This window comes from Bombus vosnesenskii, unplaced genomic scaffold, assembly GCF_011952255.1.
Source record: "Bombus vosnesenskii isolate JDL3184/JDL3185 unplaced genomic scaffold, Bvos_JDL3184-5_v1.1 scf7180000013294, whole genome shotgun sequence".
Taxonomy (NCBI): Eukaryota; Metazoa; Arthropoda; class Insecta; order Hymenoptera; family Apidae; genus Bombus; species Bombus vosnesenskii.
Window position 1 is genome coordinate 2,293,664 of NW_022882945.1, and position 14,429 is coordinate 2,308,092.

Consider the following 14,429-nt stretch of genomic DNA (forward strand, 5'->3'; position numbering starts at 1 on the left):
AAGCAAAAATATAAGATAATTCTTTGAGATATTTAAAAACGGATAGTTCTTTAAATAATCCCTATTATCCACATTCATGAATCTACTATCTATTATTATTCAGGGTAACATATATTTATAAATTAACAAGTAAAGTCTTTATTTTGTGTCGATATCTACACATACGAAATAAATTTCCAAGGAAAATCCATTTAAAACCTGCAGATAAACGTCGGTTAACGATAAGGCAACCTTCGGATTATATACACATCGTAGAACATTTTCCAATATACATTATTCAAGTGTTTTTCTTAAACAAGTCATGTACAGTACATTAGGGTACATTTCCGTAAAAGCAACAAAAGAGGCACATTACCTAATTTTTCTTATCATGATTTTTCGATTAAGTTAAGTGCAATCAATCGGAATGCACGAGATTTCTTTCTCTATCTAAGCAGATAATCATGCTTTTTATATTATCATTTAAAACATTACATTTCATTTTAATCCATTATAAGCCAACGCTGTTTACACAACATTTCGCTTGCAAATCTTTTTCAATCATTTTACATTATCGAATTCCGCGCTTTAACGTCGTAGCTTTGAAGGAGAATTCAAAAGATTTGCTTAATACTTTTGTCATCACCGTTTATTCCATCGAAATTCTACAATTTTATGAAATTTAAAGAAATTGAAGTACGCGTAACATTATGATGAACTGTTGCTTGGTCCTTAACAGCTTGAAACTGTTGTCAAGAGAAAGGACAGAGGCAAACTACTTTTAAACAGATTGTTCATTAAGACACGAGCAATAGCAAGAGATCAGAAATCTGTTTGGCGGGAATTTGTGTCGCGATGCAGCAAGAACAATGCTGGGAATACAACAACCGAGGAAATGGATGGCCTTAAAAGCAACCTCGTACACGAATTGCCGAGGAAGAAGTAAGAACTTTACGTGTATCGAATTCCTTTTGGAACCAACTATGCGCTTCGTCCTCGTCTTTTCGGCCCGAGAAGAAATATCTTTCTGACCCAATTCTCCAATTGTAATTATATCTTCATTTATAGGAGCAAGAACGATGACATTGTATAAAAATATGAACTGTTTCATGATTCTAGAAATATTCTGATGAAAGAATACGTAGCAGTTTGTTAACATGCTGTCCGCTGAACAGAGGTGTGGTTCTTCGTTGGGACTGAAATTTTGTTTCTTGAAACTTGTCAATTTTTGTACGTGATGCCAACGTGCTAAAGAAGAGCCATGGGTCTTTTGTAGTTGATTCGACAATAGGTGATTGATTCGCCAACAATAAAGATTTTTATTATCAAACTGCGGATTTTTATGGAAATTTATATTTTTATGGACATAACTATAGAAATACAATTTAAGTAGAAAGACTCGTTTTATATATTTTATATAGTTTCGTGTAGTACATACATTCTCTTTTTTGTGCCTCTGTATCTTTAAATTTCGTGTAAACGCGTAAAATATCACAGTTATTTATCATTTATTAATATTGATTTGATGCAAAGGCTTAATTTATAATCAAAAGAAATTTTTTGATTTCGTTTCACATATACATGTAGTTCGTTCTTATTGAAATGTCCAATTTATGTGGAAAGCTTCAGCAAGTAAGATAATATTTTCTATTACAAAATGATGCTCACTTCTACGTGACTGACAGCTATCGACAGGTTGTCGATAGTTTACGAAACACTTGTGTTACGTAACCACACGATACTATGTTACGATCAATTTTCCCAACTTACTATGCAGGAACATGTTTCATTTTAATCCAATAACAAAATCAATAAACACTTGTGTCTACGTGTATAAGCACATTTTAATGAATGTAAACGTTCTAAACTTAGTCTAAGACCTAAACACAAATTTTCGCCAATTGTTCATAAGTAAAAAATTCTGGCCGATTGATTTTTTCAATTACCACGTGTATATTATGAAACCAACAGATGTCCTGATGTAATACTTATGAACGATAGTGTACTTTAGAGGAAATAGGGTGCGAGTTGACCTCTCGCCTGGAACTTCTTAACTGGTTCCTCGAAGTAGTTCTCTGGAGCGTCTCAAAGAGGCCCGGCAACATGATTGTGTAGGAAAATGAGCTTCTTTCTGTAGCAACACGTCGAGCAATTCATGTTTTCAATACCCTTACCAAGTGAAACAGATTCGCAAACGGTGTGAACGTGTGAGTGTGTCATTCATGGAATCATCTTCTGGGTAGTCTGATGGCTTTCAACGAACCAGCGCGGGTCAACATACTCGACAGACACCGAGAAATTTTTCCCTTCGGTTCATCATCTTATCGATCGCCTAGTTTTTAGTCGTATCAGGGAAATGAGGCAATTTATATCGAAAGAAAGAAACATTTCGGTAAATAAACAACAATTTCTAATGGAAGAAATATCTACTTTTTAAAGGAAAAAGAATGAAATAAAACTGGAGGAATATTTTTTTGATTTTTGAAAGATGTGGATATTATAAGAAACATAAAGTAAATAGAAAATAAAATTTGTAGATTTTATGGTACGTATTTGCTTTCAGTATCATCTATCCTTATTTTAATCAACGCTTACCTACGTATTTCTGGCGCTATATAAATAATGAATTATTAAATGGAATGAATGATAATAAACGAAGATTGATAACTATGATAGAGGCTTAATAAGTTTCAATTTGCTAATTATTGAAATCGCAGCGTTTGGCAATGAAAGATTGCAAATAGTAATTTGTCGTCGACACGAGGTTACTGGAGATCGACCTGGTTACGGTTTTCATTACGTCCTTGAATTTATGTGCGGTATCCGTATAATACACTCAATTTTACGGCACGATCGAAATAAATGGGCTAATGCGTTTTGTTCCTTGCTTTGATAAAGAGATTGAAAGTAAAGTGTGTCTATTGTACATCGAAAGTTTTATAAAGAATTTAATTGCGATCGAGGAAACTCTTTGAAATGGAGAAGATTATTATAATTCATCGTCGACATTGAGATAACATTTAACGATTTACTAACTTAGTAATTTAATAATTAGTAATTATATATTTATATATTACAATGTACTTATGTATATTACAATAATCTTTAATAAATTATTCTGAGTGAAAAAATTTTGTACCATTAATCCGAAATTTAATAATTTAGTAACTTAGTGATTTAATAATTTAGCTAATATTTTATCTTATACTCTAGAGCACAGAGTAATTCCCTAAATATAGATGTAGGTTAAGACCAATATTGAATTTCGATAAATCAGCAAATTAACGTCAATTTATCGTATTAGACGTTGCATAACGCAGAAATTATCGTTCGATAATTTTAGACAAGTTATAAATTCATAATTGAAATTTAATTTAAAAAGATATTTTTCCAATTATATTCACAGCAAAACTTAATTTTGAATATCTCATTTTTCAATTATTTGTGTGTAGGAAACGTTGCGATATAATGCTCCGCTATTTTCCAGTTTTGTTTACACTTTTGAGTTACTTTAGAGGCTGAATGCGAAAGCTTTTAGATAAATTGCCAGATTTTTAAACGTCCGAAGAAGAATGTATATCCCAGATTTTCAGCCATTATAATTTTCTCTCCTCGAGGATTAATAATCACAAACAAATTAATTTTAATATCAAAAGAAAAAACTAATACCAGAAAAATTCTAAGAAAGATTAATTCTACATTTTTCGTTTATAAACTGGGTCATTCTTTATAAATATATTTACAAATTATTTCTATTAAGAAATTTCAATATAAAGAAGAAAGACTAATATATCGATAATAAAAGGAAAAATACCTATTTTATATAATAAAAATGATATAATATAAGATATGATATATATAATATAACGTATTAAGGTTGTCTCAAAAGTTTCTTCTTGTTGCAATAGAACAAAATGGATCATACATAATTTGAAAAAATAATATAAAATAAATAATGTTGTGGAGCTATTATTTCCTAATAAAACGAAAGAAACTCTCGGGCAACCTGATATATATAAAAATGATTTTTTTTCTCTTGAGTCTACCTAGAATTGCAAGGACGAAAGTCAGAATCTTTGTTAGAAGTATTCTTTTCAGAATTTAAGATACAACGTTGCAATTAGGCCAAGCTTCTCCCATTGGCCTTGGACAAGAAACCCTTTAGGTCATGACGTCATACATTGTTCAGAGTTGTGTTGTGGTAGGTTACGTCACTACGTTTCAAAATCGTACAAATATTTGTCGAGCAACAGAATTATATAGAAGAAAAAAGTAAACAAGGAATCTTGATCAAATTGACTCTTTGCTCTGTCGTTACCGCAGAATCCTATACTTAATACACTAAAACTTTATATACCTATAAAGATATCGAATTTTTAATAATCTTACGGTATAATATAAAATTTACTGAATTTGCCTATGGAGTGATAAATCAATAAATTTATATCATAGATATAGGTGCTAGCTTTGTATTAGCTATCGTAATTAAGAGAATGTAAATACATAGTATTATCTTGGAGATCAGCAAATTTTCATATGGGACATGTCGTCATTTTTTAAGCAAATAATTTTTTAATTACATTAGAAATAACTGAGTTTCCTAATATTAACCCATAGAGATACAGTAATCATGATTTCATTAACTGATACATAATTAGATTTTATTTCATATTCAATGGAATTTGATACTTACAATTACACGCTGTGTAAGTCTGAAATATGCAAATGCACATAAGATATAAAAGACTTACAGGTGCAAATTTCTTCAAATCAATCGGATGTAAGGGAATAAATAAAAAAGGTAGTCGTCTTATCGTGTAACACATTTTATACATTATATCGTTATCGTTCCTTTCGAAAAAATAATTATATTCATTACATCGCAAATATTATAAAATATGCATTAGAAATATAAGATTGTAATCACAATTCATCAGTGTTCCGCGTAGCGTGAATAAAAAATTCACATGAAACCAACGCAATTCGTGTTTTCCATATTTATTACCATTTACTATCTATGATTAAATGACTTGCGAAATTTCTTTTCATTGATTTATCGTAAAGGTTCTATGAACAAGAAGAGAGGAACAGGAAGTAATGCACTGTAAAAAGATGTGAGAGAGAAATCGTCGAATAAAAATAGTACAGGGCAGGGTTTATGTGTATAGATCGTGAACGAGGGTTCTGAACGAAAAGAAAGGATTTGAGTCCGGATCGATGGTAAAACAAGTCTTGACAAAAAGCTCTTTTGTTCGGGAACACAGCCTCTTGAATTGAAGGATGTATGCAACTTTGTGTAGCTATGCCAATTTCTGTCTTCGTTTACAATCGTTGTCTATTCTTTTCAGCTTTATTCGTGCAACTTGCAATGAGAGTAATTACAGCAAATTTTATTTAATTCTTTATGTGATGCAAACCATATTATAGAAGTTCAACTGAACACAACTAAAACAATCGTAGAATTACTTTTGAGTAATCTTTGGAAAGACCTCAAAAGCTTAAACAAGATACAGTACTACTAAGGACAAGATCATCTAATTAGTCGATCCTTTAATTACTCGAAGCACCGTAGTATGACAAATCACGAGTTGCTGGCCAAGAGGCTGAATAGAGAAGCCATGATTATTACAATTATCCCTCTCTCTTTTTCTCCTTCTTCCAAGCCATTTCCTGTTTTCCAAATTCCTTTCATCGTAAGTATTAAATAAGTTTCCGGCTAATTAAAATTCTAACACGAAGACACTTGTACCGTTGTAGCAACGTTATGTTTGCTCTCGTTGATTTACATCAGAAGTGACGTATCTCAATTGCATCACTACAATTGAAGTCTAAAGTTCATTGAAGTTTTAAAAAGAATATTGTTGTAAAGATGATTATTGCTTCTTCCTTTTCCTTTATCATTAATAATGTATTATTTCAAACTTATGACTTTATCGATAAAATAACGTGCATGGCTCTTGTTGAAATTTGTTTGACAACAAAATGAGTGAATTTTGTATGAAGAGTATCATAACCCAGAATCGCAGTAGTAAATATGAATTTATCGAGTTAAATGAGAATATTATAGTACTTTTCATAAAGCTCGATGTCTTATTATACCAATTTTCTGTCAAGCCACTTCTTGTTTTCCGAATTCTTTTCATCGCGAGTAGTAAGTAAATTTCGGGTAACTGAAATTCCAACAAAAGCTTGGAAAATGGATGAGAATAGCGAGTGGAGTGACACAGGAAAAGACTTGAAATATTCGGGGCGTAAAGATTCCGACAAATTTCAGTGCCATGTTTCATCTCTAGGCAGTCAAGTTGCCTCGTCGCTGAGATCTCATTTTAACCGGTGCTCCGACGAAATTTACGTGAATCAGTCAGCCACGAAACGTTTACAACTTCGCTTGCAACCGAAATTGCGATAACGCAGAAAAATTTGAAAATTCTTTTGAAACCACGGGTACTGTTCTATTAATTTGTCGAATCGTTTGGAGGCTATGTTTTTATGTTTTGCTTGTTAAAGTCACTGTAGATATTGATAATTAACATCACCCTGCCTATACACAGGGTCAGATCCCTAGTACAGGGGGAGCGATTATTCCATGAGCGATGATCGAATTAGCTCGTAGTCGAGAAAAGTCAAGGTTAATAATCAGTATTAGGGCATCGTGAGAGCTTGATTAACCGCTAATGTCGACCTGAATCGAACTTGGACGATATCATTCACAAACAGTTTCAGAAAGAAACATTCGATCTCGTTTCTATGGAAAAATAGAGATTGATAACCTATAAAATCTCTATGAAATGCTAGAAACTGATAATCTATATCTCTAACGTTTCTACAGGAAATTAAACACTGATGTTCTAAATCTATAAAATACCTATGAAAAATTACAAATTGCTCACTCCGATCGCTTTGATAGTTCTACTTCTAAATTATAGAAAATTTAATCAAATGAATTTCATGCACCATTGATTAGACAATTATTCGGTACTACTTGAACTAACGATCTCTCATACTCTTCAAATCTTGATTAAATCAAAACCGTCTTTAATATAAAGCGAAAAGGATGCTTGCGTTCGCAATAAAAAGGAAAAAGAAAAAAAGAAAGACGAGAAGGGAAGGAAGAAGAGATGCATAAGGGAGAATATTCGAAGAGCAAGCGTGCGCGACTGTGTAACGAAGCGCATCCGTAATACGCGTCTGCACACGTAATAACATACGAAAATAACGAAACAGGGAGGTTAACGTGTTGCAGCATTCATCGTGCCAAGCTTCTCGTCCCTTTACAACTTCCTCAAATTACCAACTTATACGCGGTGTGTTTGTCACTCGAGCAACTTTGAGGTATTTCAAAAACCTGGATAATTGGCTGTTTACCACTCTTCACCTTCTACACACTACGTTTCTCTTTTCATTAATGGGAATTATTCGAATAAGGACGATTTTGAGTTAAACTTAATTATAGAATTTATGAAATCTAATGACTTTTATTCTTGAATTACATCTTTAACTTTTTCGCTTTAGTTTTAGATTAATTTTGTTCTTAAGATATTAATTTGTAAAGAATTGTTAAAATCTATGAATACTAAGCTGTCTTGTGTTTTTTGCACTACTTTTACAGTACCTTTTAATGTGTATTATGCATGACGATACAATGGAATATTTGTTTTATGATTGATTGACGATAACTTCTTTTTATAATTATTTCACATAAGCTAGTACATATTAGAAATATTCCATGATAATTAATTTAATAATTAGTGTGATCTATTATAATTAGTATAGATAATAGTATGATATATGATTTTATTGTAAATGATAAACATTTGAATTTTATTTTGTGCTTTCTTAAAAACAGAGGAATCGCAATTTTTTCATTATCCAATGGAATATCGTATTTCCACGATTAAATACAATAACGAATAAGCATTGCACGCGGTTACAATAATTAGCACTATAATTAATATCTTTCTAAAACGAAGCTAACCGACCGACAACCATAACGAAGGTAGCATTTTAAATAAGCCGGGAGCATATCCGAGTCTGTGTTTTTCTTTCTCGTTGAATTATGGTAAACCGCTAGCCATGCTCCTCTACTAGGCTACATTCGAAATTAACTGTATCCTTCGCAAAGGAAATGCAGTCTCTGGACGCGTCTACCTCATCCTTACAGTATAATTTCCCCTTTTTCTATTTTATTTTCGCTCGCGTGAACGTAATCCGCACACTATACCGGAATTTAGAATCAAGCTTTCGAAGAATTGATACGCGTCATTATCCTTCAGCAACGCATGGTATGCGTATTCCATATTAATTCACTTACAAACGAATACAAATGTAAAGAAATATCGCTAGGGCTGAAGCACGTACTTCATTAATTTTCAAATTCCATTTTCTCGAAAATGAAGCGTCTTATGAACAAATTTTATTCTATATTTTTGACATATTTTTTCTTAACTAAGTATCATCCCCTTACCTATTATACTGGGATTACTGGAACACCCTATATAAGCGAGGATGTTGCGCACATAACAATGCATCCAGTTATCGAAGCGTATCCTTGATTCACTCCCCTATACGTAAATACTTGGAACATTCCGTGTGCGCACACTTTACAGCCATGCTCCGCATTTCTACGTTCGTGTTTGTTCTGTCATGTGAATCGTTCGATAAATTTATCATAATATAAAATGTACATCGCTGTAGTTAATTCTATGTGGGGACACCTTATAGAGGATGTGGCTGAATAACATGTAAAAGCGTGCAGAACATGATTCCTTGTAGGAAAATAAAAAAAACAAAATATAGAATAAAACTTTTTTCATTCTCGGGTTAGTTTATGAGAAAATCGATTTTGAAAATTTATGAAGTATACATGAACATGGCTAATTCCGGATTACAGAGGATTAAATAATCGACAGGAGGTCATTCTACGTGTGAAAATAAGTCGAATATAAAAATGTTCGGACTCTATTTTCTTGAAAATAAAGCGTCAAACGAAAAAGTGCATTTCATATGTTTTACTTACTTTCGCTTCTACAATAACATCCTATTGATTGTTTACTCATATCCATATCATAGTAATTAGCTATGTTCAAGTATGTTCAAGTTTTCAAACTCGATTTTCTCGAGAACTAAACCAAAAATGAGAAATTTTTATTCTTTGTTATTTTCTTATTTTTCCATAACAAATCACGTCGTGTCGGCTTTCTCGTGTTATTCGGCTGTGTCTTGTAGATCCACAAATCAAAAGTCGCATGTGCAACAGTGTATAAAAAAATGATAGTAAATATACGACTTTTAAACACTCAATTCATCAAGTATAAATACATCCTCAAACTAACTAATTCTATATTTGGACTCCCCTATATACACAGGTCTAAAAATTAGTCCCCGATTTTTTAAATACTTCCAATTGATAGACAAAAGAATGTTTGGAACAAAAGTTGATCAACTTTCAATCGGCTATAAAGTTGCAATATTAAAAAGTTCTTCATACTGCAATTTGCAGTCGATTGAAAGTTGATTAAATTTTGTTCAAAACATTCATTTGTCCGTAGATCAGAACTATCTGAAAAATCAGGAGGACTGATTTTTAGATCACCCTATATATATTTATACCCGCAAAGAATTTTTCAATTAAATCTTGTACGTTTCCATTCATCAAGAAGACGATAGTAAGTATACAACTTTCAAATATTCACTTTATCAAGTATAAAAACACTGTTAAAATAATTAATTCTATGCTAAACACCCTATATGCCCATAAACGACACGCTAATTAAATCTTGCACGTTTCCATTCGTCACGATAGTCCGTCGCACGCGCAGCAAAGTATGTACATACATTCATACGCAAGAAGACGGCAGTAAGTATACAACAGAGAGGATTTTTACCTTGCCTGGATGGCATGGTTGAGCAACGATCCTCGTGAAACGGAACAATTTTCTTAATTTATACCAACAGAACGGAATTACGGCACCGGTTCGATATCATTGAAACGCGCCACTGAAATGCGCCACTGAAATCACCGCATACTTTCGGTCGGTTTGAGAAAGCCTGATGAATCGACGGCGAAGTTTATAAATAACGCGTCGACTGAGAGAACGCGAAGGAAATCCACACTGTACGACGCGACGGTTCAAAGTAAACTGACTCGACTGACTGAACTGACGACGTTCCTCTCTCCAGAACTCGACTACCTCCGAGGCTCAACGAGAGTGGAAAAAGCAATACGCACACGATGCGATGTTGTGTTATATGTTCGCCAGAAAGGACATGCAATTAGTCGAAACGATAATAATAGCTAACACCTCATACTGCATTCTATGATTTAATCACATCTAGCTACCAGCAAATTCATATGTTTTTAAAAGATTTTACGTTAATGACTTTGAGATTAGTTTCGTGAAATATATATAGCGACTTACTAAAAATATTAGGTTGGAGATAATCACATATACTGGTAAATATTAGGTAAGTAGGAAAAGTTTTTTTTTCGTTTTATAAGAAAATAATGGATGCGTAACATTTTTTGTTTTATATTCTTGTTACATTTGTTTCAATAGAATAAAATGGATTACACATAATTCTATAAAATAATATAAAACAAAAAATGTTGTGCATCTATTATTTTCTTATAAAACGAAAGAAACTTTTCGGACAACCTAATATTTGGACATTTACCATAGATTTAACGTTGTATGTATAACACAGAATTATAATATTATATTTTGCGTGCATTTAATATACAATTATATATCGTATGTATATATATAGATAGATAAATAGGTATACAGTATAAATATATATATACAGTCATGTTTAACCGTGAACGCTCAAACACATGGAAAAATACGAATGATACGAAAAAATGTTTCAGACAAAGGTTGCATGAAATCAACGGGGACATATACTGTACCCATGTCAAACTTTGAAATGTACTGTGAAGCATATTACAATTTTTTAACGGGAAACTGTCTTTTTATTACGTGCTCTTGCTAGCTGACATTGAGACGTTTCCAAAACACGTTTCCAATTCGTGTCTTTCGCACCATCTGTTATCGAGATATGAACGTTGAAATTCGACATGTCGCCAGCATTAACGTCGCACGGTGTACACCGCAGAGACACAAAAGGAAAATTTCTCATAATCATAATCTTTTTTTTTTTTTTTTTTTATTTATTTGTTGAAATTACAATCAATTCTCGCGTTGAGAATTTTCAGTAATTTTTCTGGCGTGGCGCAGTGACATGGCTGTTTATTTACAATAAGTTAATACTTATTATAGATAGGTATAATCATAATCTTAATACGCAGTTTTCCAACGTTTCTAAAACACTCGGTCAGTTCCGAGCAGTCAATTCAGCTAATTCCTTGTATTGCTCGCTTCAATTTGTAAGTTCATATGTCTCGAGAGCGGGTTATGCGGAAGATACAAGTTTGTAACATTTTGAAAACATCTGAATGTCAGCTAGATTGAAACAAATTTGGACATGTATATGCAAATTATGAAAATGACAAAAGATAGTCTACAAATGTACAGCTAGTAAAAAATTAGTATACAGCATGAATCTTAAACATATAAGAAGCGTTAAAAGTTGAATACCTGTATAAGTCTGTGCGTTTGCGGAAGAATGATTGTGGACTTACTGAGTCACACGCGAGGTGTTTAAAAATTTATGGAGCAAAGTGAGTGGCCTTATCAGGCTGTCGTAGATTGATATTCGTACTTGCGGAGGAAAAACGGGGAGAGATAAAAGTTTTGTGCTTTTTTCCGGGGAAGATAAGGTAGATCGAAAGAAATTCTTTTTTTAGGCGATGACATTCGGAAGATTTCAAGATACTTCCTATTTCTCCATTTTTTAATTTTTTATATCAAAACATGTTTCCGATAATGGTGAATTTATGTTCATATACTGTATGTTATTCACAATAAAAGTAAAGTTGAAAATATGTCGTTAATCATACGTATTTGAAACTTGAAAACTACTGTTCGACCCATTTATCACTACGAGTGATAATTACGATGCTAATGGAAGTGTTAATGCGGTTGAGTAACTCTTTTTTACATGCTGCAATATTTACTGTCTTTTATTCAAATATCTTTATCAACAATTCTTATTGAAGTTAAGATTTTTCAGACTTCTAAAATATAATCACTACATCAAGATTCATCTATTCAATGTAATACATTCCAATTTTTATTGACAATTGCTTTGAAGAAAATAAGTTCCAAATATATATACAAAAAAAAAAGGAAACAAAATCTTTAATTTTAGGAGAAGCAAATGTTTTTAGTAAAAAGATGAAGTACGTTCTTCTACAAATAGTTGCAAAATTTCTTAACCAAAAAGAATTATGATGAGGTAAAAAACGGAATCCAAATGTTGCAACAAGATTAAGTTGGAAGAAAACAATTTCCTATAAAAATTAACAACGTAAAACTCATTGAATTAAATCGAATGTTGAATTTCAAATGACACACGATTCTTCAATCTACGCAATTGATCCAAAGCAATAAAATGACGAATCGATGAGTCCCCAGTGTTACACGCGAAACCAACATTGCTATGGCCGAAGGTCTGGCGCACGCTTTAACCGCTAATCGATTAAGAACAGAAGAGAGCCTGCGTAACTACCACTCCTTCATCGTAAAAATTTATTTGCTTACACCGCTAATTAGCCCCACGGCGTTATATGCGTCCTCTATATCGCAAATCGGTCAAGGATGGTTAATTTTTTCCAAGCAATTATGAATGATATAAATTGAATTTATGATCTTTTGAAAATGATAAAGATAGATACGTATCATATTTAGAATAACTAATAACAGTGTTTTAATGTCTTAATTTGACAATTAATTTTACGGATCAGTGATCAGGCTACAAATTAAAAAGAACATTACCATATTTGCATAAGGAGATAATTAAAAGAGAATAGTGAACTTCGATCCATGATTACTGTTAATAGCAGTATATATCGTACTTTACAATATGACGTAAAGCAAGCTGAATTAACTGTTTAAATAAACGTAACTTTTGTTGAATCATGTAGACCTGATATTTGTTATTCATACTGGCTATCGTTTGATCACGAAGCTTTATGTTGTAAGGCATAAAAACAAACTTTAACAGTCATGTAGTCAAAAATCATTGGAAAATATAAATCTTTATTATAAGAATAGTTTATATGAAACATATGTATATAGGAAATAATTGAATTATGTAATAAATTTTTGTACTTCGACTGTTTAAAATTTGTATTATATTAATAAAAGTTTTATTTCCTCCTTTCCACCTAATACCATCTAGTCACACAAATCAACTACTATCATCGATTATTAATGGGAAATATGAAACAGTAAAATATTCTTGAAAATTTATCTGATAGATTTATTAAACATATACTGAGGAAATATAATTTTCTTAAACTTATATATTTATAGATATTTCACGGTTGATATCATTATTATGAAACGAATAACTTTTTGTAATAATCTATGTACATACACAAGTGTTCACTATAACGCGATTCACTATTTTTCTGTCATTTGCCGCCATGTAATAAAAAGTGTTTTGAACAGTACTTTAATAGCATCGAGTGTACTGCAAATGACGATAAAAAGAATCCCGAAAATACTTTGTTTTCAGAACGAAACCAAGGTCAGCTTGGGTAACATAAATAGGACCATATGTTGTTTTTCTTTATGAAAGTGTAGGAAACTTAACGGCAAATTAAAAAGCATACTACATGATATTTTATTTTATGATATAAACTCGATACCAGGTTTATAATGTCAGTACACTTGCAAATTGTTCAAATTGCATATCGCCTTCCATAATACAACATTTTGCTCTTTTGCAGAGGTTTGAATGACTTGCTGTTATTAGAATGTCTGGGCGTATAACACTACACGCTGCCAGTAATTCTCTCTTTCTGACACGTATGTAATATTCTAAAATGTATAAACGAATGAAATATTATTTCCATTACCTACCTAGTATTAAACGTAATATCGAGTTGGTAAAAATATCGTGTAATATGCTTTTGGAATTTGTCGCAAGATCCAATTTCACGAAAAAATACAACGTATGGTCCTATTTATGTTGCCTAAGGTGAGCCTGATTTCGCTATGAAAACAAAGTGTTTTCGGACACTTTTTGTCGTCATTTGTAGCACACTCGACACCTCGACGGCTTAAAACATTTTTTGTTACATGTTTGCAAATGGCAGAAAAATAATGAGTCGTAGAACAACACGTGTGATCATATTATGATGCTTAAATTATTATCAGCACAGCGATTTATTACGATAGATAAGACGGAGTAAATTTGAATGTAAAAGTGAATAAAAAAGAAAAACGGAAAATAACCTTTGAGTGAAACAAGCTTTCTAACTGCTTATGGTAACGAATTTAGTTGGCTTCGGATAACCTGACCAACATTGCCGGCATTATAGC

General features: G+C 32.1%; 1 protein-coding gene across 5 annotated transcripts in view; it reads right to left on the bottom strand.

Moving 5' to 3' along the window:
- The window catches only part of LOC117232936 (protein kinase C and casein kinase substrate in neurons protein 1), a 57,367-nt gene that overhangs the window by 16,354 nt on the left and 26,584 nt on the right, over nt 1-14,429 (bottom strand). Inside the window, exon 1 of one of the 5 annotated variants that reach the window (XM_033492730.1) lies at nt 9,864-10,142. The exons of the other annotated variants lie outside the window; for them this stretch is intronic. The gene's annotated coding sequence lies outside the window, so the exon portion shown is untranslated. Of the gene's footprint in view, nt 1-9,863; nt 10,143-14,429 lie in introns of those variants that run through there. 5 annotated transcript variants of the gene reach the window in all.